Raw genomic sequence first — 24,716 nt, forward strand, 5'->3', positions numbered from 1 at the left:
TAAAAGAATACATTTGATAAATATGAGAAAGTACTTGGTAAAATCTTGTATATGTTTCCTTTATTAGCATTGATGTCTTTTCCTTGAAGATCTTTTGAATTTAGTTTGCAAAGCGATTCAAAAGGGCTTGATTGGGTCTTTATATTTGGGATTTTGCAGGAGTGGAAAAAAAATCCCACCTGATTTCGGTCTACCTTCAGCTCCATTAATGCCACCTGATTCAGCTCCTGACTTGCATCTAGATCCAGGGCCACCATATTTTGTCATTTATTTGTGCTACAGGTTCATCTGTTTCACCTAATTCATGTTGTAATCTATTTTGTTGCACCATTACCATCCAATTCAACCTCGGACAAGTCTCCTGTTTCAGGGCCTGGAAAGCTCCTTATATACTACTTTCATGAATATACACAGTGTAGAATTATCTTTAAAAGCTTCATATGAGAGTGCTAGAATTTTGTTTTAAATTATATGTATTTTAGATAAGATATTGCTGTTTAGAACATGCTACCATTATTTCTCATTCAAACGTTGTGCACAAGTAGGCCTTCAACTTTTGCTGTTTCTATTGAAGTTGTTTAAACAATGAATTACCAATATAAACAGACACATCCAGTCTGTAAGAAAGTAATACCGCATTTACAGAAAATGACAATTTGTGTAATGATACAGTAAATACAATGACAACTCTTGCCCTGTTTTCTGGATTCAATCTCAATATCGTGTCTCTCCTTATTCCTTACAATGCAGTAGTTTAGTTTTATTAATTTGAGTATTTAAGGCTCAAAATAAGGGAGGTATGATACTTTTCAGGGCCATAAAAACCTACAGTTTTTAACAAATCAACTGAATCCACTGAACATACAGATAGATAGACAGTCAATCGTTGATGCCTCTAGCTGTATCCTGTACCAAAAGGTCTTGAAATATATATAAAATAAGTGTGTGTTTTCCACGTGACCAACAGTAGAGCATGTGAAAGCAAAGGATTCATTGCACCATCTGTTAAAATTATAGATGTCCACATGAATCTTCAGATATGCTGTGAAAACAGATGGAGCACTCTAAATAATCTGAACAGTAATCATTCTACACAGGGCCATTATAAGGCTCCTGATAAATATTTTTTATTACATCAGGAAAGCTGCGTACAACATTGGTCTATTGCAAACTGGAAAGAGTTATGTTTGCTGTCTCATTTCCAGAGAAAACTGAAATAACTGAATATCCCTAATGCAATACATTTTTGTTTTGTTTTGTTTGCAGAACCACCCTTGATATTTTACTAAGCAGCATTGCTAAAATTTATTATAATGAACTGATAACCTTGTAGTGAGATGTAAGTTCCCTTTGGGAAAGATATAGTACAACAGAAAAAACCTTTGAAAATGATATAAAAGACTGCTGCAGAAACAGAAACTAGTACCTTTACTGTAATTTTTTTAAAACTATATAGTAAGTATAAAGGTCACTGTAGAAGTTCAACTTCAGTGATAGATCTGTAAGTCAACACTGTGAGCAAAGGCACAGCCGTAATAGAAACTGTGTTTTAGACATCTAGATCTAATAAAGCAATGCAGTACATGTTATATATATATGTGTGTGTGTGTGTGTGTGTGTGTGTGTGTGTGTGTCTGCATGTGTGTGTATATGTTGAATGTACAATATGCAACATAATTTAACTTTTATTTTTTTATGAATTTTATTTTTTTTCCTCTGCAACCTGGAGTTTTTTGTAAATTCAAGTGCAAGACATTTGCAAATCTACATATGGACACAAGTCCTACACATGCGCAGTATGCCAATTGTGCAGCAAGATGTGTATTTTTTATAGTGTGCAATGACACTCACGTGCCGCGCTGAGACAGGCTTTGTGCATTTAAATATAAACAAAAAAGTGTTATGCAATTTGGAGCACTCCAAGAAATGTGTGGCAGCCTGCAATGTAAATAATGGGTTTTCACTAGACCCTACAAGATAAGATATAAGAATTATAACAATTTACATAAACGGATATTACACATTGTTGAAACATAGGAGTTCTTCCAAGTAACTATTTCAAATGTGACAAATATAGTTCTTCAATAAATACACAAAATCGTCAGTTCATCCATATAAATAAGTTTGTGTAAAGGTGAATGTTCTATTTTTTCTTCCACATCAGTATGTAGTATCATCCAAAGAGGAATCCCATAGACATATGGAATAGAAAGAAAAAGAATAGTAAAAATAATGTAGTGTAGTAGATAAAATCAATCAAAGGAATAAAGATTATTTTCCATGAAAATTATTGGTGAGTTCTGCGGTGATATATAGGTGTATCTTTCCACCAACACACCTCTTTGTGTATGTGCTTACTTAGATTAGCATAAGAAAGACAATAAATCGCCGCATGTGACAAAGATTTTTGAAGATTTGCCCTTCAGGAATGTGCTTACTTGATTTTAAGATCCTTGAGGCATATCAATACAAGCTGTTAATCATCCAGGGATATAGGGAATCTCTGATCAATGCTCAAATATCCTCATTTATATTCATGCCAAAGAAAAAAGGGAGCACATAATGCATTAGATCTTCTTTATTATTCAGAATAAAAACAATTAAGAAAAATATATAAAGTAAAATGATTTCTCCCAATGTACACAGTAAAGTCAATCTGCCTACCAAAGCTTATGGATGTTAGTGCTTTAAACAGATTATTTTATTGGCCCAAAAAGAACTGCAGAACAAGATGGAAGAGTAGACATCCTCTGTTTGGTCAATAGTGCTGCCTGCGACGTGTTCTTACTTGTATGGTCTTTTTCAAGGCAATGTCATACCTGTTTAAAGTGCACTAGTAAATTGATAAAGTCCATCAAAATAGATATACAGAGTAAAGGCAACTATATATTATCTACACAACCTCATAGTTATATGGCGAATCTAAAAACAAATTAATAGGGAGAACATGATATACAACATTCTTATCTTTACATACAAATTTTGGTCAAATGGTCTCTACCCTCCTATGAAAGCAGAGCTAGTGGAGGGATTAACACACGATAATCTCCTACAATACTGTAATCAAAGAGACTTAGATACATACGTTCAGATGAATTTTTGAATGTGTCAAGAAACCATCATCGATAAAATAGATATACACTTTGAATGCATCATATATGATTAGTTGCGATCATATAACCAGTTATGTCCAATCAAAATTTTACCATCTTTACAATGGACCATGTTTTATGTGAATAAAGCTATCGGAATGCCAGTCTGTTGTAGGGTATTTAGGTTTGTTTGCTCTCCATGAAAATTATGCAACCATAATTTTTTTTCCAGCCCCACTAGTAAAGTCAGTGACAATGGTAATGGTCAATATTTCAAACTTATTATTATTTTTATTATTATTTTGTATATTCTCATTTACTGATAGAGCATGTTTGTTTTTTCATAACTTCAGATCTACAAATAACTCACTTGATTGTGCTGCATTAACCCACCCGAAACATAGATGAATGAAAATAGCAATGCACCATGTGACAGTTTCTTGATTGAGCTGTTCACCCAAAAGATTTGTGCTCTAATTTAGCTTTGATCTTTGGGCTCATGTCTCTGACTATGATATCTCTATTCCTGTAGTGTCTAAGGTGGGAATCTTGTAAAGCACAATTTTCATAAAGCTGCTTTTGCTATTTAAATATAGTTTTTTAAAGCACCAAATCTATTAAAGTGAAGTTATCATAGAATTCAGTTGCATTTAAAACCTCAAAAAAATTGACAGACTTGGCAAAATCCATGAAAAAAACAACTTGTGCAGTGGCAACCTATGAAAGATAAATTTCACAACATGCCAATGAAATTACCAAAAATATACTGATTGGTATCACTCTGTTTCCTCTTAAAACTAGTGCGATGAGTAAGAAGAAAAAAATCTTTTATGCACCTACTAAGCTTTGTCCATTCTTTTATTTCTACATCTAGCACAGACACTAGTAACCCTATTGAAATGAATATGCCATTGGAATGAATGGGAGAAAGTTCAAAAATAAAAAAACCATAAACAGTAGAATTTCCACTCTCAAATCATCAATCAGCTAAAGCAATAGACAACCTGGGCCTATTTCAACTAAAATGTGGATGATTCCAAGCATGGGGCACATGCCATACCAGGCTTGGCTGGGTTTCTTCTATAACAGAGAACACAAGGGTGAACTCCCTCTTTTATTGGTGATAACCACCTCCAGGTTAAACAGCACAATAATTGTCCTCTATGAAAGAAGGGGGATGCAAAAGAACTACCAGCCCTTCACTGAAAAGTGCTGGGGTCTTCCCATGCCCAAATAAGTTGTAGAGGCTGGAGTATTGAAGGAGTTTCTTTGACACTTTGCCATACCAGTGGTCCTAGAATAATGGCCAAGGGTCCAGAATCAATAAAAATCTACACAATTTTCTTGTTTTTTAAAGATAATCACTGTTTGGCAGATTAAAGAATTACAACAATGAATTCACATCCTGTTGAAGCATATTATAGCAATTTGTATATTAATTCAACACTAGTAAAAAAAATCAATCTCAATAGATTACCCTCTAATTAGTATGTAACAGTGGCAGCATGTTAGGTTCTGCTCAATTTCAATTAATTAATAATTAGCAAGTATAATTTAAAAGTATGTCCAAACTGCAGTACTTCTAAATGTAATGAAATAGGAAAAAGTAGACTCAGGCACCAGGGAGTAGAGTAAATTTAAATTGAGTATTTGCATACATTAAAAAGCATTTTCTTATACATGTAAATTATTTAGAACAAAAAACATGATAATCAGAATATTATGGCAATTCTGCTGTAGTAACCTTAGTTGGCGCATACAGAAATAATTCATAATATGTTGCATTACAATTAGCCCCGATGTCATTTGCCCCCTCATTGTAGCTTTGGATGTTTCCCAAAATATTTTTTTTCCCAGGGTTCTATGTTATCCCTATAATGCTGCCATATATTAGGAGAGATTTGTAGTGGCTGGTTAAAGCCTGTTATGTCTATAAGGATGGGGCATGGACTCAAATAATGATGCTATCTATATATGTTTAACTCTGGGAAGGTAGCTTTCAACCCCATAATATATATGTGAAGGCATTTTTGAACCCTGGAGTGAAAGATATATGTCTTGTTGGGTTGGTTATTTTCCAGAACTCCACGATATTATAGTGATTTATAAGCCAATGCATACCTTACTGGTAGTGGGACTTTGATTCCATTGTGGGATTTTATTTATTTTTTGGCAGTTTTGTCTTAGGTTAAATGCACTTCCTTAAGTTTAAGAATTTGGGATAGTTTCTTAAAGAATATGGTTGGGAGCAAATGGCATGTCAATATTAAGAAGGGGGTGAACTTCTTTCCAAATAATTTTGCATTTACGATGATGAATTTCCCATCAGGATCCAGAAGTAAGTCTGTAATATTATGTTTAGATATTGATTTTATTGCATTGTCACATTCTTTTATTGCTTATATAAGGTGTAGTGATATATTTTTATGTATTGTGTTTTAAGTTTTGGTCCCAGTGTGTTTATTGGAGTAAGATACTATCAGGTTGGAATTTATTAAGATGCATTTGTATTTATTTTCTTTTCTCATGTATTGAAACCTTCAAAATTGTATGATATAATTTGCATACTTTGTCAAAGTGATTGAAGTGAGCTCTTGGTTGGAGAGAATGTTATGCATCAAATTTTCAATATTAAGGGCCTGATTCATTAGTGATCTTATCTGCTGTTTTTTGCTTATCTTAAGCAAATCCACTCTGTGCATGCTCAAAAAAGGGAGATAAGAAGCAAAATCCACTGCGCAAGTGAAGAATTTCTTAAGTTAAGATGAAAATCCATCTTAACTTCACTCTTATCTCCCCGTTTCTTCTTAAAAATAAGCATCTTAACTTTTGCACAAGATAAGATCACTAATGAATCAGGCCCTAATTGATTAAATACATTTGCTCCTTGGAGTGGTGTAGCATAAATTCTAAAACTGTTGACCGGTCCAACTGAGCTGGGCCAACAGCTTCAGTAAGGATTGTGTGCGTTTTAGGCCACTCTAGAGCTTGTAGATCTGCATAGAACAATGATCATCATTGCCTAAGAAGAAATATCTAACAGTAACAAAACATTTACTTATACAAATAAGGAACTTAAGTTTACAATTGATATACTTTCCTAATATTTTCTTCAACTGTAATATCATTTTTAAATTTCAGATTATTAAAGATACATTTTCTTTGTCTAAGAAATCTAGAAATTGTGCAATTACCTTTTATGGGCTGTCACCCTTGTTTTCTCTTTCTCGCACTATTCTGCGAGCATTTTTGATTTGCACCAATCTTTGCTTTATTTTTCTGTTACGGGTATAACTAGTAATTTACTAGGCTCCATAGTTAATCTTTGAAGGAATCACTGAAGCTACTTAGTTCAGTACTTAGGCTGGGAACACACTGCAGAATTTTCCGACCAATTTGTTATCTACAACGATTTTACCAGCAACTAAATTTCCGACAACACTATATACTTTTTAAAAACAATTTTTGTATTCGGCTAGCGATTTTGACATGCATAACGTCGTCTAAAAAATTGTAATTCCGTACACACTGAAACCTAATATGGCCTCCAAGCAGCGATATGCCTAAGAAATTTAAATAAAGGGCTGAAGATCAGCAGCACAAAACTCCCACAAACTCAGATTCAGGAAAAGAAAATACGTCATCGCCATTCATTCTATAACACATCTTTGTGTATAGTGTATGTTTGTTTGCAACTGCACATTTACGATTTGTTTCAATATTATGTACACATATGAACAACAATCTTGTGGTCTTTTGCTACTCACTATGGTAAAAAAAACTGCAAGCACAGACCCGGAGGGAAAGAAGGAGAAAGAATGGGACCTGTTGAACTAAAGAGTGGTTCCAGTGGAGAGACTCATTTTCTCATATGTCCCTGCTACAGGAGATATGGGACAACAACCCTAATGACTTCAGGAGTTTCCTGAGGATGAATGAATCCACATTCCAGGAGCTGCTTTATGTTGTCACCCCCCTCATCCAGAAGGAGGACACCCATTTGAGGAGACTCAAATCTGCAGAGCAGACTGGTTACTACCCTAAGATTTTTGGCCACAGGAAGGACACTGACTGATCTGAAATACAGAACAGCAATTTCAGCGCAAGCTCTAAATTTGATCACACCTGAGACTTGATATCGTACAAGTTCTGCGTGGACAATATATGAAGGTGGGTAAAAGAAATAGTATGTTTTTAAAAAACAGTTTTTTTAGTTAAAATAGAAACTAAACATATTAACATATTATAAACTACCCAAACAACATATACAGTACACAAAATGTAGAGATGTATAAGGAAAAATAGGAACACAAAAAACATATAAAAATAATAAAAAAAATTATAGAAAAAACACAGGTGTCATAGTTGCTCGTATTGAAAATGTTCTCTGTTTTGAAATAGTTAAGGAGTTCCTGTATACTACAGCATACTTGTGCTACCCATAAATGTAGGGATGTAGGTGTCCTGTAGGCTGTTGGGGTAACATATTGTCCTCCCATGACGGGTTGTTTCATGTGGAAGGGTAGTGGTCTAAAGGTATATGATTGGGCAAGCCTAAAATGTCCTTGCTTCTGTGTTTGGGGGATTGGGTTAATACAGTGTCTGGTGACAGTTTCCCCCTAATTGATATACAAACTATTTCATACACCAAACGTTACATCTATTTGCATTTCTCTAATTGCATTTCTTAGTTTGTTCGCAAGAGTTGCTCCTAGCAATTCCATTTTGTCTTGTCGCGGTTGTGACATCAATTGGGTTGGAGACTATCATCTTGCATGTGAGTTTTTTTTCTCATGTTACTTTGATTCCCTTGTGGCTGAGTGCTTAGATCTGTTATGTCCTGGCTGTCTACTGTCAGCAGGCTGGTATGTGTTCTGCCACATAAGAGATTGCGGCTTCAGATATGACAGCAAGCTGTGTAATAAAAACTGAATGTAAACTAGTTAGTATAATATTACATGCATGCACCAATGTAACATTTGAACAATTTTTATCTTTCAGTATCCTGCAACGAATGAGCAATGGTAAGTTATTGGGGAAGATTTTGAAAGTCTTTGGAATTTTCCAAACTGTGGTGGTGCCATTGACGGCAAACATGTTAGAATTATGCCACCCTCAAAAAGTGGATCCTATTACTACAACTATAAAGGATTTTTCTATATTATTCTTATGGCCACATTCAGGGTCGGACTGAGCCGCCAGGGGGCCGGGGTATCCCCCAGTAGGCCCCGACCCTGATCGCTTCCCTCTTCGTTGGTGGGGGGGAACGGCTAACTTTAATTTTTTTTTAAAAAAAGTAAATAAATACTCACGTAAACGTGGCATCGGTGCCCCTCCTCTCTGTTCCATTCGCACTGAATGTCAGATGAGACATCATCACGCCCGATGTTCAGTGAGGAGTGGCGCAGAGAGGAGTCGGCAAGAAGACAGAAGACAGAAGAGAAGAAGAGAAGAAAAAAGCTGATAGAAAAGGTAAGTGAAGGAACGGAATCAAGAGGGAGTAATGGCAGCATGGCAGAGAGTGAAGGGGGAGCACAGACAGCATGGCAGAGAGTGAAGTGGGAGCCCAGACAGCATGGCAGAGAGTGAAGTGGGAGCACAGACAGCATGGCAGAGAGTAAAGGGGGAGCACAGACATCATGGCAGAGTGTGAAGGGGGCCAAAGCAGCATGGCACAGGGTGTTTAAAGGGGGGGCAAAAGCAGCATGGAGGGCTCAGTGTGATCATATGGAGGCACAACATGGCAGTAATGTGTGTGTGGAAGGTGGTGGCTAACTAATGGGTGATATTTTGTTTGTGGGGTGATGGTGGGGCAATTTAATTTTATAGTGGGGGCTATTAATTTAAGAGGGGTGGTTTGGGGGCTATTAAATGAATGTGGTGCTGAGTTTGAGGAGCATGAGGTCTATTTATTAAATGTGAATATGAATTATTTATTGGCAGTGATGGTTGCGGGAAATAGGTATATTTATTATACATAAATGCTATTAATTTATTGCAGTGGCTGTCTGGATGGAGGGAAATAAGTTTATTAATTAAATGGTAATACTATTATTATTATTATTTATTATTTAATGTTGGGGCTGGTTTGAATTTTCTAAATGTACCCATTTTTTTTTCCAAATAGGGCCACCAACATTCCAGGATCCAGACAAGTCGCAAATAAAGAAACCAGTAGCCACAGGTAGTGAAAGTGACAAGAACAGGTAGGACAGTCTGTCAAGTGTTCTGAGTCTAGTGGGAAAAGCCCAATTTGTGGTGACTGTTTTGCCCAATCTAAGGGGCAGGTCAAGACTGTGTACTCTTTCTATACACACTGCATTCTTTATATACTACACTATGGTGCTAGCTGTCCTTTGTGGGCTGACCAATCCCTCTCTAGTGTCTGGTCTTGCTTCTATGATGACTGGCCACACCCCCTCTGGTTTGACCCTAGCGTTGCAGTCTCCCATTGGGCCCTTCATGCCCCAGTCCGACAATGTCCGACAATGTCCATAATGGATGTCAACTATGAATTTCTATTTCTGGACATTGGAAAAATGGGAAGGCATCAGATGGCGGGCATTATAGCACACTCCTTTCCATGACAAACATAAAAACAATGAATTTTATTTGCCAACACGATGTGACACGAAATATGAACTAAATTTTGTATTTGTAGCTGACAATGCATTTGTTTGACACACCAATGTATTCTTATCCGCAATGAAATCTCTTAACAAAAAGGTGTGGTTATGAAGAAATTAATAAATCAGATTAGAGCTTAACTCAGGAAAAATGGACAAAATTCTAAATGCAAAACCCATGGGTCCAACTTAAAAAAATAAGCAAAGAAGGTTATATGAGAATCCAAAAGACAATTAAAGAAGTGAACATTAAAAGTGGTTATAAAAAATGTTTTAAACTAGTTAGTAAACGGTGTTAGTAATTGATAACAATAATAATTAGTATGATTAGTAAATGTTTGACATCTATTTACAGAAGGAAGAATGCACAATGAATTGTGCTGCATAGCTTGTGAAAATGTTAAAATGGAAAATGCTATAGCAACTATAAAAGAAGAAGTCACAGATATAGGAATTAAAGAAATAATAGAGACAACTATAGAAGGTAATTAAAAACCCTTAAGAAATTGAAGAAAACGTAAGGGACACCATGTTCCATTATATTTAATAAAAATGGAGCCTTTATTTCAGTTGGTATGGACCAGCATGGCAGCATGCCTGGCCAGACACAAGAGGGACATCAGCATAAAGTGATTTCAAGCAGTGTCCAAGGTGAGCAAATGGTAGTAGTCCCTCTAGTAAAAAAACATGTTTTACTCCATTTACTTGTTAAACATAATTAAAATACTTTTCCTTACCACATATAGATACCATCGTCATATCTGACAAAAGTTCAGAAGGAGAGAAGGATGCAACACACACTAATATTAATAGTACTGCCGATAATGGGAAAGGTGTGGTCGAAATGATGGGAAAGCTGAATAAATATTTTAAAGAATTGAAAGAAAACACTGGTGATGTTAAGAAAAAGTTCCACAAACTAGAGAAAAATTTCCTGGAATTGTTTCAAATATATGAGAGAGCAATCTTAGAATGCAACAGTCAGGTTAAACGTTAAATATGTTTGTGGATTACATTCTTGTGGATCACATTCATCATCCAAAATATGACTTTTTTAAAGGAATATATAAAATTAAAAATCATATTTGGGATGACATAATATGTCAGTTGAAACAATATAAATACGCTTTTTACACAGCATAGAAGGGTGCTAATAAGCAGGGAAATTTGCATCTTTTGTAAACAGGGCCTTTAATTCATGACCACTGTACCGCTGCAAAGAGATTTTGCCCTTATTACCTGGGATCCATATTAATCAGTAAGCTGGACACCATAGAGAGATATTTTGGACTGTGTGGAGTTAACAAGGGAGTTATCTCCTGGAGCAGTATCCACTCCATGTATGGGGTGAGATTGTTGCTATATTCTTGTCACCTTTGGAACAATAGAAGTATTTTCATGCTTCTGATAGGGTCCCACAATAAATGTGGAATTGAATAAGGAGGCTTTTGTATCTCACATTATTCATTACTTTTAAGAAGTAAACTGGTCACTCATTTTCCAGATTATAGGTCATCTAGTCTGGATGATGTTATATATGAAACTTTGCTTAATTCATTTACTCATTGACTGACTGGGTTTCTAAATGCAATGGATATGTTAGAAAGAAAGTTTGTTTGCCTCAGATACTATATACTTAAAATAAACCTATATATATATATATATATATATATATATATATATATATAAAATTTTCAAATCAAACCAGTTTTAACTGAGGAATTAGCAGTTGAGACTCATATTTTTTTCATTTTTCTGGTTTATCATGTTTTTTTTAATAAAGAAGATCTTATATTAAGCAAGTGCACTCCACGTCAATCCACGCCAAAAGGGAGCGACTTTTGACTACTTTCTGGGCTGAAAGTGAAGAAGTCCTGATGCGCTCAAATACTGATATATTATAGGAGTGTGGTGCTTGGACTATGTCTCTGAGAATGGTGGAGGAGTACCTTGAGGTGTGCCTATGAGTGGCAGTGTTTAGATTGTCACTCTACCCTTCATGCTCATTTTTAAATCCCAGTGATAATTATGGTCACAATCTCTATCATTTATAATTCCCATCTGACCTTATCTCTCAAAACTTAATCCAGTAACAATAAATACACGCTTCCTTTCCACTTCCATATCCACCAGCTGTACTATTTCCAGCAACCCCTCCTCCATGCTAGCAACCAATCAACACACAGAGTGCCCATCCAATCAGGTGACCTCTACCCCCTCAAATACCGACCTCTCATTCCCACCCACTCACTCCTTGAGAAAGTCCATAGGACGAAATGCGTCGGAGCGATACACCACTCCTGCTTATCCCTCCATTGAGCGCATCAGGACTTCTTCACTTTCATCCTAATCGTAGAAGGGTTGGTTACCCCGTTCCTGAGCTGCAGCTCATACCACATCCCAATTTGTCCAGTGCATCCTCCTATTTCCCTACTTTCTGGGCTGGGCATTTATGATATGCCTTTGAATCATGAGCGCTTAAGAGTCAGTGTTTATTTTACCCACTCTCCACCCCATTGATTCCATCTCCATTATACAGTTGATTGCAATTTACCATAAAGACACATATACATTTCACTTTTACATACACACCAACATTTCACATGGCCAAAGTGGCAATTATGAGAAGACCCACTCTTGTGTGTCAACAAACATTAGCATGTATCATAACAGAGCTGTGGATAGAAACTAACTCAGCATAATATATACATCATGCTTGCCGAGATTTGAAATCATCCCTCCAGGAGAGGAGATCTTGTTGCCGTGTCCTGGGGACATGACTACGGGAACCACGTCATTAGCCTGCCTCCTATGCTAAACTACACTATTTTTAGCCTATTTCAGCAGGAGGAGAGGACAGGGTGATGCGGTTCACTGTGAATCACACCACTAAGCTCCATTCCCACCCAGTTCACTAGGGAAATGGGCAAGATTTGGGTGGTTACACTTCTTCTCCGGGATTCTGAGAGAACTCCCATAATTTCGGGAGTCTCCCAGACATTCCAGGAGAGTAGGCAACTATGAAATACACGATGATGAATGTTTAATTATTAACATTTCAAATTTGCTTGAAAGTCAAAAGGCACTGAGCCCTGTAGCTTCTGTCCTGCAGTATCAATCATTCCTTATTCCTGACATTCTCTCACTCAGATTAGAATGGTTTTTAGGTCATTTCAAGCATTATAAGCAAGGCCACAAAGAGATAGAGACTAGGTTAATTCTTTGCAGTGTTGGGGTCCTCAGCAGGCTTCCTACTTCTGCTGATTAACAGAAGAGGGGGATAAATAGTGATGAGGTAAAGAATGAGCTACATTCGGGCTTTGTAAGAACTAAGGCTAGGCACACACTGGAGCTTTTTTGTTCAATCATCGTGCAAAACAGCCGACATACAACTTACGACATACGGCTTAGTGTGTATAAATACACAATGGTTGAAAGTTGCTCCAAAGTGCCGATTGACAGTTCCTTTGGTTGGTCATACTGTTTAATAATTTTGTTCCAATCACCTTACGATCATGTAATGTGTGTGAATTTCTAATCAATCCACGATCAATTGACGATAGTTCCTCGAGCTGCAACTCCTTTGGGGGTGTGCCTGTAAATTTCCCACATGGAGCAGTGTCAATTGGCAAATAGGTACTTCTAAAGGTTAAGCAATAGTAGCTGTCTACTGCATTGATGTGTATAGCATATCTGCTTGTTTAACTATACACCTTTGTCAGTACAGTCTACAAGAAAAGCACATATCTTTGTTTTCTATATATGTGTATTGCATATGTCTGCATCTATAATTATGCCCCTACCATAGAATAAAGACACATAAATTTGAAATACAAATGATGTGTATCAGATTTGTCTGTCTGCCTAATTATACAACTATGTACATGTACTATATAGAGGTGTTATGTATATGACTGCTTGCATATTTATATTTATATATGCACGTGTTTTATAACTCTGTATGTGTATATTTAACATGATTTATACTTGTGCCTTTATTTACTTATTAATACATATAGTTCTCTAAAATACACAAAATAAATCACATATTCTTAATCCTACAGATTTATTGTTGAACATTTTTACAAGATTAGCCTGTGAAAAATATAGTGATGGAAAAATTTAAATATAATAGTACTATAATATATAACTGTTTAAATTTTCTTAAATTGTCTACCACTTTGTGACATAACCATGTCAACCACATGAAAATCTCAATTAATTTTTTTTCTAGATTTTTGAATATTTCTTTTACATCACTGATGTTTACACTTAATTCTTGAAAATATTTGTTCAGCTTCTCCATCTTCTCGACTACACCCTTCAAAGGACTACCAATAATTTTCTCTCACTCAGATATATTCATGGTATGTAAGGATAAAATATTTTTAGCATTTTACTTGTATCACACTAATAAATGGAACACAAGTTCCATTTCCTCACCTTCCACACTGCTCAAAATAAGTTTATGTTATGGTCCCTTTTGGTGTTTCTCTAAAAAGCTGACCTTTTGCTCCATAGGTTCTGTAAAAGAGGTACCATATTAGTTATTATAACAGTATACGTAGCTCCAAACAATTGTGACAGCATTAAAATGTTATTGCAAATACCTTCTTTTATTTTTACATCTTTAATATCTTCGATTTGTGTATGTATGTTTTCTTCTTTTAAAAGAATGTTTTCAGCTTGGACTTCAATCGTTTCTGTACCTACACAGCACATGTCATTGTGCATTCTTCTTTCTGGTAATAATATAAAAAAAATTATATGGTTTTTAATATTGTCATGCATTTGTCTAATAATTCACTAACAAGTCCTTTCAACAGTTGTACAACATGTAATACTCACTCTTTTCATGTTTTTACGGATTCTCATCATGCGTTGTTCTTTATTTTTTAGGTCTAACCACCACTTTTGCACTTTCACTATCATCTCCACCGCTCGTTGGCTCATTGATTTTGCTCTTTTAAACCACAGTAATTGCAGTTCTTCCTCTCCTTCTCCACCCCCCACCATTACTTCTTCAATTTTGAGGTCTCGCAACCCCACTGACACCTGCTCCTTGTTCGTCATTTTCTTATGTCCCTTGGCACCAGACAGGCTCCTTTGTACTTTTATAAACACAGACATGGGCATTCAATTCAGTTGTGGACCAATCATTGATGGAATATATCCAAAATGGAGCATTGTGGGTGATGTTCATTTGTGTATAATAATCTTGTGTTTGCTGATATTTCATAATATTTAACCCGTAAAACGCCTTGGAAAATGAAGGGATAGTACTAAGGGATATTACGAACATTTTACAACTTTACATCTGTGACCCGACAAGGTATGTTCTTTGTCGAAGGATAATGTATGCTTTGTTCTATGCTTGTTCTTAGCTGAAAAATTTACTAAATATATAGTTTGTATTGATACTGCTAACGTGTGTATAGTCCATATTGGTATTAAAAAGTAAACATTATATCATATTTTGCTTTATGAAGAAAAACATTGACTCTTTACAAAAGTTATATGGATGTTATCTGTGTAAAACTAACATTTTGTCTTAAATATTTTTTAGATCACTCTTTGAAAATGGCATATGCCCGCAATGTGGAGCTCATGAAGAATTTCATTAAGACATACAGGGCTCATACCTGTTTGTGGAAAATAAAATCGAAAGAATCAAACAGGCAGTTGTGGAATGTGGCTATGCAAGAACTTATTAAAACATGCCTTCCACATTACCGAGAAGCAAAGTTAGAATGGGCCAAGAGTAAAATATAGAACCTTCGGACAGAAATCAAGAAAGAACTGAATAGGATAGAGGCCTAAAAAATCAGGGGCTACAGCAGAGTATGTTGATGTGCCAAAACTGTGCTACTTTGACCTCTTGCACTTCATCCATAACAATTAGATAACTAGGCAGTCCACCTGCAGCCTGGATACGGACAGTAATTCTCCTAGCAATGAGGTGCAAAGTGATGCTCTACCACCAAGTGGAACAGCAAGTGAAAAATATGACATTGTTGATGGATAAAATGTTTATTGTATTTCAAATACAAAAAGTATACATACACAACATGATTCAGTACCTATAATATACAATGTCATTCTGCCACAGCACCCTCACCATTAAAATATTAAAGGCATGCCTCCCTGTTTGATTTGGCAATGTGACTTGCATTTCCAAGCTGCCCCGACTCTAGTGGTGTGAAGCTGACAACTTCCGTTTCTTACATATTGTTGTCTATATTGGTATGTGTACTGTGCACACATGGGCTTTTGCATCTCAGATAATTATGCAAAACACTATAAGTCATCACCACTTTGTCAACCTTGTCTAAACGTAAATTTATAGCTGAATGGAAAACTCTAAATCTGTTACTCATAATTCCAAAAGCATTTTTCACTACATGCCTAGCTCGTGACAGAATATAATTAAATATCCGCCTTTCTGTTGATAGATTACATTGCGGTATGGTTTCAAAGCATTGTTGCGTAATGCAAAGGCTTCATCTGCCACAAATACAAAATGTATTCAATATTTTGTGTTTCTTCCTGTTGGTGTATTTAGTTTATTGTTTTTTAGTTTTGCATGGAAGGGAGTCTGCTCCAATGCCTCTCCATCAGACACTTTCCCATTTTTGTCCACAAATATAAATTCATAGTTGGCATCCACTATGGCCCTTAGAGTAATGCTGAAAAATCCGTTATAATTGTAATAGCAAGATCCACTTTTGGATGGCGACATAATTGGAATATGTTTCCCATACATGGTACAGCAATAGTTTGGAAAATTCCATTGCCTTTTAAAATCTTCAGCAATACCTTGCCATTGCTCTACCATTGCAGGAAAGTGAAAAATAAAGAGATTTGAAATTGTTACATAGGTACATGAATGTAATGTATACTTTTATTTTATTACACAGCCTGCTGTCCTGTCTGTAAACGTCATGTGTGACCTTGCTGACCAAGAAGAGACAACTCCAACAACCATGTAACAGGGAAGCCAGCTAACAATGGACAGCCAGGACACAACAGAAGTTGCCACTCAGCCACAAAGTGTGCAAAAGAAATGAAAGAAAGGGGTCCATGAACTTGAGCAAAGTGGTGCTATAACTGAAAAAATGGTGGAATGTGCAAACAGTTTAATGGCAAAAAACATGGCAACACACTTTTGATCTACTTGCAGCAACGCTAGCAAGTAAAATGAAATCTGTAATTAGTGTGTGACCTAATGTGTAGGGCCACTGCAGAGGATTTGTGGACAGACACAATTTTAACACCATCAAACCACAGGCATTAACCAACATACACAGCACAGTGGCCTAGTGGTTAACACTTCATCCTCACAGCATGGGATCATGAGTTCGATTCCCGACCATGGTCTTATCTGTGTGGAGTTTGTATGTTTTCCCTGTGTTTGCGTGGGTTTCCTCCGGGTGCTCCGGTTTCCTCCCACACTCCAAAAACATACTGGTAGGTTAATTGGCTGCTATCAGAATTGACCCTAGTCTCTCCCTCTCTGTCTGTCTGTCTGTGTCTGTGTGTGAGTGTGTGTCTATATTAGGGAATTTAGACTGTAAGCTCCAATGGGGCAGGGACTGATGGGAATGAATTCTCTGTACAGCACTGTGGAAAAAGAGGCCCTATAGAAATAAATGATGATGATGATACACAAATATGGGAGGACAATGTAATATGCCAAAACCATACATGACTTCTACATCTAATCCCAGCTCAAGCATACATCACTACAGCGGGAGACTACCCCAAATGAATAACAGTGAAGAGTTGCATTTTGATCAGCTGTGAATCCCTTGTTTGCTTGTATTTATTGCATTGCACTTTTTCAATATAATGTATTGTTTGTCTATGTTAATAAAATAATATATTCATTTACAAAAAATACTTTTTATTTTTACCAAACTTCATATACTGTTCATGCAGAACTTCAATGATTGCCTCACAGGTCTCAGATATTATCAAACCTAGAGGTGAAATTGCAGTGCTGCATTTGAAATCTGCCAGGGTAGCAACCAGTCACTGCTCTGCAGATATAGGTCTCCTTAACCGGGTGTCCTCCTTCTGGATCAAGGGGGTGACTAGTAGGAGCAGTTCCTGGGCTGTAGGTCCATTCACTCGCAGGAAATTCCTGAAGTCATCGGGGTTGTTGTCATGTATCTCCTGTAGCAGGGGCTTATGAAAGAATGAGTGTCTCCTCTGGAATCACTCTTTGGTCCAACAAGACCGATTCTTTCTCCTTCGTTTTCTTCCAGTCTGTACTTGCAGTCTTCTTGCCCTAGCGAGTAGCAAACGAGCAGTGGCTTGCTGTTCTTCAACAGTATTCATAATAGTAAAAGAATTTGTTGCTGTGCCGTTACGAACAAACGTGTACTGTAAACAAGTATGTGTTACAGAATGAATAAAGAAGACGTGTTTCCCTCTCCTTTTAAGAGTTTTTGGGTGGTTCTTAATGAAAATGCTCGGCCCATTATTTAAATTTCTTTGGGATATCGCTAAAGGGACCACATAGGTCGGTAAACCATGTACGAAAACCAAATGCTTTAACACGATATTAAGGCTGTCAAAGTCGTTGCCCGAACGGTTGACCTTTTATTAATCATTTAAAATGTGTCTAGTGTGTACGCATGAATCGTCTGAATGATTGGACTTTCGGGCACGTCGGTCGGAAAATTCTTCAGTGTGTACCTAGCCTAAATAACAATTCCTCAGAATCTCATTGTTGTTGTCTGTTTAACACCTGTATAGTTTTTCTCCTTTACATCAATGACTTAGTAGCAATATACATTTTCTTTTTTTTTTAATGCTAACACCCTTCATTTTGCTGCAGCCAGTCACGGCAACCTCTGGCCCCCAGAATATATCCGCATGTATGTTCCTGTAATAAAATCAAGCAGTCCTAATGTTCTCAGATTAGATACATATACATCTGGACAGATATGAATTAAACATACTGCACAATAATTAGTTCATATGCTTGCTGCATGCCTGCAGTTTTTAGCACACATGCATGCAACATATATGTGAATTAATTACAATGCAGTTATGCAGCATCTGGAATTCATACAGTATGTATCTGGATTTACATGGCTGATCTGGTACTCAGTCTTGGTTATGCTCATAGCAAGTTGCTCATTTAATTTGTATTGTCATATATAAAAATGTATGTGACCCATGGAAGGTCAAACAAGACATGAAAAGCCAAAATTCCAACAATTCCATGGGAAAAAAAACATGGATACTGCTATATCAGATAATATGAACAAGGCTGTAATATCCTATGACCAGAGTATAATTACACTATATGCATTATCATCTTATTAGTAAAAGTCAACTTTATTTCCAGTTTAATATTGCTCTTTAATAGCTTTTTTTTTAATATAATGTCTATAACATGGGAGCAGCCTTGTTTTCAATTCAGCAAAATACATAGAAAACATGCAGTATATTTTTAAGTAACATGTATAAATATATACAATTTTCCAATGTTATTCCACACTATATTGCAGCAGATTGAACCACAATGTATTTCATTCAAATCAGCAAATTTTGTACAGCAACAGCATTAAGCATAGTATTTGAAGGCAATCCTTAAATAAGGGATTTTCTCTTCATTTTAGCCTGTAATCAGTTTTATATAGATTACTGCAAAGAAGATAAAAATAGCAGTTAATTTTAATATTATACTGCAAAGCTGCATCAAATTTTCTAGCTATCAATAAATAACTAGTGCTTAAATGAATGTGTAATATGAGCAAATGTTTCACTTTACAAAAGTTAGGCTTGTAGTAGGTAGTTAGTTAAGGGGGTAGGCAATATGAATGATAGCAAAATGGAAGCAACATGAAACTGAGAAGAGTGTTTGGTGGTTGGTGATACTACACTAGGGGAAAATGAAAAAAATTGTATTTCCTTGGGCCTCTTTAATTTGTGTTTATGACAGACTGTTGGTTGTTTGTCAACTAACTTAGTCTACAATTCAGTTTTTGAACATTTTGACACTTCTTCTTTTGAATATTTACACTAAATATAAGTGGTTATTAAAGAAATTCTAATGTCGAAACATGACATTTCGGGCCTGATTCATATTCGGCCATACGTTATGCTGCGTACCGTATCTTGTGTGAAATTGCTCTGCGCATGCTCAGAAACAGATCTTACACCAGTGAACACAATTGCATCCAATTCATGTCTAAATGCTAATGACACTTAAGACTGCCTACAACTTGAAGTATGGAACGGTGGCAGGAAGTGGTAGATGCACAGAAGCTATGTGTAGTAAAGGCGCGCTGTAGTCTAGGGTATGCACATTCGTCACTGGCGATTTCGGAGGTATGTTTATTTTAGCTGTATCACTTGTACCAGCTGCTGGACTGGTGTAAGTGCTGAAAGAGACATTTGTATGCAACAAACTGCTGCTAACTACAATCCTCCAGGAGATGAAGAACCAGAAGGCTATTATTTGGAGTGGATGGTAAGTGCATTAGCTGAGATTGGCACATCACTTATTGTCATCCTCAATTAGATGTTTCTGTGGTCACAGGACATGGCCCCGCATCAGTCCCAGTGAGCCAGAGTCTGATCCTGAGGGAGCAGATACCATAAGACCTGCCTTTTCTCCTGCAGGCCCCAGTGCTTAACCCATATGGAGTCAAGTTCAGAGGGCTCCATTTATTATCAGCCATGAGTGAAAATGTGTTCTCAAAAAAACATAAATTTGGTTTAATTTTTTTGGTCACAAAATAAAAAATGTGTGCTGTCTGCTGGTCTTGTTAAAAATATTTTACATCTCAAATTTCTATGCAGCATTGATTCTATACATTTGTATAAATAAATATTTAAAATTATAATCCAAAAATTAAATGGTCTATGTAATCAATTACTAGATGTTTTAGTTACAAAGAGAAAATGGGACAATATGCACTATTTGGGTTTTAAGATATTTATTTGTATTCTGTATTTCCAAGTGTTGTTGAATAACATACTCTCGGAAGCTCTGAGTTTCTCCCAAGGGGTGGGGGTGGGTTCCTGTTTAAAATAGTATACCTCCTCCCCATCAATTTCAATTTCTTTCACATCAAAAGGCGTCCCACTCCTAACTGTGATGTTCTGAAATATGGCACACAGACCAATAATGCCACACAAAGCATACAACGCATGTATTATGGCTCCTTTAGATCAGTCAAGGCAACAAATGAGCCAGGGTGATGAGCCAAGGTCAGAAATGGGTTGCTGTCACCTAAAAGTAGAAGAAAAACACTATAGAGAAAACAAACCTTTCTTTATGGTTCAATGGTATATTACTACAGAAACTTAAAAGTCCTAGAAATATGTAGCTTTAGAAGGGGACATAATTATATACTTTATATTTTTAAAGGATATTTTTAGCTGCACTGCAAAAATGAGCTTTAGCATAGTATTAATCTATGTGCACTAATACAGTACCAAAAACATTATTATCTAATAGCCATGCATGTTCGTCTTGCCTCTTTGATAATTTCTGCCCCATTATCAATTGACTCACAATGAAGTAGTCATTGACAGTACCTGGAAATTTGGCAACCATGTTATGGAATAGGTGCGTTATATCAGGTATAGCATGGGCACTGAATATATGAAAATGCTTCAGATTAAAAAAAAATGATTATTTTATTCCTGGTAGTACCAGGGTTATTTAAATAAATTACAATGACATGTGAAAATTGAGAAATTTTATGGAACTGCTGCTCTATTGACAAAGAGATTACTGCTTGATGCTTCACAAGAATGACTGGGATACCTGTTTGAGTGCCCAACTGAAAGCAGTCTGAGATATTACTGCCACCACAACTACTGTGATCTGGAATGATCCAGATGCATAGAAATTGAACACAGCCAACATTTTATTCTGTGGAGTCAGTGCTGTGAAGAAGCAAACCTAGGTTCTAGGTCAATCTTCACAACCTAGCATTTCTGCCTCACAGCACAAGTCATGAGACTGATTCCCAACCAGGGCCTTGTCTCTGTGGAGTTTGTATGTACTCCCTTTGTTTGCATGGGTTTCCTCTGGGTGCTCCTCTCACATTCCAAAAACATACAAGTAGGTTAATTTGGTGCAGACAAAATAATCCCTAGTCTGTGTGTATCTCTGTGTGTGTTGTGGGCGTTTAGACTGTAGGCTCCAATGGGGCAGAGACTGAAAGCGGAAACATTGAAAATATATAAAATAAAATATGTAGGTATGTAATCACAAAAATACATATGATTGCGTAAATTACAAAATTGCAATTTGCGCAAGATTTGCATGTCTATTTTAATCAGAGAAAAAAATGTTAAACATATATTTCTGGTAACAATGCTGGCACTTTGTATTCTTGAAGCACAAATGCCCTAAGTGGAAACTTTTGCTGACATTTGCTTTGATACTGAGATACGCATTCACTATTTTGTGTAATAAAAAGCAAATTACATAACTTCAGTCTGACAACAAAAAGAAACAAAGGCACAAAATCAAGTTATGTACTGTGATTCATCAGAGAGTAATGAAGAAATAGATATCAGCTGGAGGTGTGAATCCGCAATCATCCAATCAGAAATGATCATCATCACCAGTGTGTCTTTCCACCTGCCCTCTTGCTGGCACAAGAGATACAGCTTCTGACAGGTGTATAGGAGTATTCATACTGTCTTTGTCAGCTGCATTTGCACCCATATTGTACTTGGCCTATATTAGACCATCCTTTCGCTCCCCTGATCAACCTTACTAAGGAGGCCCTAATGTGGAATTCATGCAAATCTGCATGTGCACATATGTGTTCATTCTCTTTCTGGGCATGCATACTGCAAATTTTCACTATGCAAGCAGGTGCATCAGCCCCACAGTCTTTATGTTGGACAGCACTACTGTATAGTATTCCATTGTATAGTTTCCTTTTTATGTTATATACAATGACTCTATGTATCATAAATTTAATATACTGTATTTTAATATTCTCCTTTACTGTGTTGGGTGGGAATTATATGTAATTCTTACACATGTGATCCATACAAAATAGCAGTTGCACAAAATTAAAATATTTTACACATCCTTAAATCAATGTACAATGTCCTGGAAGCAGAAATATCTTCACTATATGCTTTCTGCTTGTGGTAGTATTTTATTAACAGCATAGGTGTGAACAACATGTTTTGAGTTTTTAGTACTGTAAAAAGCAGTACATTCATATATGGGTACACTGTAATAATTAATATTGCTATTACTATTATCATATTATAAATAGCATAATTTTAATATGTAGATAACACACAACCTAGTCTGTTTTGCACTGAGAAAAAAATGTTTGCCAGGGGAGGTAACTGACATAATATAAGACAAATGTTAACTGCAGTTTCCTTGCAGTAGAGCATCCATCATTTTGACATTAATTTGTGCACATGAGTTACCTAATCTGCACTGTCATTATTAAAATCAGCAGGCAAATTTATACTGTTTTTGTGTTTTACCTATTTATATTTCTGCCTAAACATATTATACTACTCAGGTTGCATAATAATCTCTAGTGCTTATAAATCAGTAAAATATTTAAATAAATGATGTCCTTTTTCGGAAAATAACCATTAGTGGCATATAGCATAACTAAGATAACTAACGTTTGTGATAGTCTGAAAATTCTGTTATACTGAATGAAATGTAAAATAAAATAAATAAATAATTTATCGAATCAAACATTTTTTTAAATATACAGCCTCCTCCTAATAGTAGAATAGCAGAATTCCAATATCTGGGTTACCTGTCTTTAAAGAAACATACTCCCCTTCCCATTGTTTAATGTCTCCTTAATGGCTATATTTTCTGCCAATAACGACAAGATCATTTTGAAAGTGAATGTTTCCTACACATTGTCCCTTGATATGAGTTGAGCGCACTGATAGTTAGCATTTCTCAACACATTATCAGTCATTAAATGTTGGAAGCACTATATATCAAAATTACCCTTCCATCAGGGGTTAGTAAATGGTGGTATGCCATACTGCCACTTCTGCTATTGCCTTCATTGTAAATCTATCAAATTCATTCACTTACATTTTCCATCCCGCCTTTTCTAAATTTTCCCTTCAACCATTACCTGCTATTTTAAGCAGTAATGGAGAGGCACTTGGAAGGTGTGTACCTCCTGACTTATTTTCTCCAAATATTGGGAATATGCAGCTTGATTATTACTCACCCATATTGGTTTGCACTACTGGTGCTTTCCAATAGTCTATTATATTATATATTTAACATGATCATAAAATATATGACTATTGTGCCATTTATGGTAAACCCAATGCCTACGGGTTTATTTAACTCTCTTTAATCTACTTTTGTCAAAAGAACTTTTTTTTAATGACAAAGAAAACCATGTTTTTGAATAAAAATCATCATGAAAGATTTGGTTTGTTTTTTAGTCTTACAATTTATGAATTAACTAATTGATGTATTAGGCTTGTTGACATTTTTTCAATTACTTCATTGCTGAGAAGAGGTGTGGTGGATATAAATACAGAGGCTCCCTTACACTTAACTTTGATAAAGTCACACTAACATGAAAAAATGTTAGTGAGTAAGAGACATTTTTAGAAAGGAATTTTACTTAGTGATTTGCATAATATTGAAAAGAATCTACATTACTATATAGTGTTAAAAAGGCTCAGGTGCTACTAAAACATTTCTTGAGATACATTTTCCTGGATTTCTGAAGCCTGGCAAAAGCTGAGACCACATACTCTATACTGACTACAGCTGCTAGGATTTTGGAGGTTGGACTGCTAAACAGGAGATGGAAATCCTCTCTGTCACAAGTGCATTTTGTTACAGAGCACTAACCTTGTTTGTTCAGATGATCCCAAATGGCTAAAATATATGCAGTTTCTTTGTTTCCTACTAATTTACCCAGAAAAGAGCCAGCGAACCAGATTAGGAAATATTAACGCTGGGGTCAGACTTTTGTAAAAAACAGATTCTAAG

General features: G+C 36.0%; 1 protein-coding gene across 3 annotated transcripts in view; it reads left to right on the top strand.

Moving 5' to 3' along the window:
• NLGN4X (neuroligin 4 X-linked) overlaps nucleotides 1–24,716 on the top strand; it is a 285,144-nt gene that overhangs the window by 84,935 nt on the left and 175,493 nt on the right. The gene's annotated exons all lie outside the window — the stretch shown is intronic.

Source organism: Mixophyes fleayi, chromosome 2 (genome assembly GCF_038048845.1).
Source record: "Mixophyes fleayi isolate aMixFle1 chromosome 2, aMixFle1.hap1, whole genome shotgun sequence".
NCBI lineage: Eukaryota > Metazoa > Chordata > Amphibia > Anura > Limnodynastidae > Mixophyes > Mixophyes fleayi.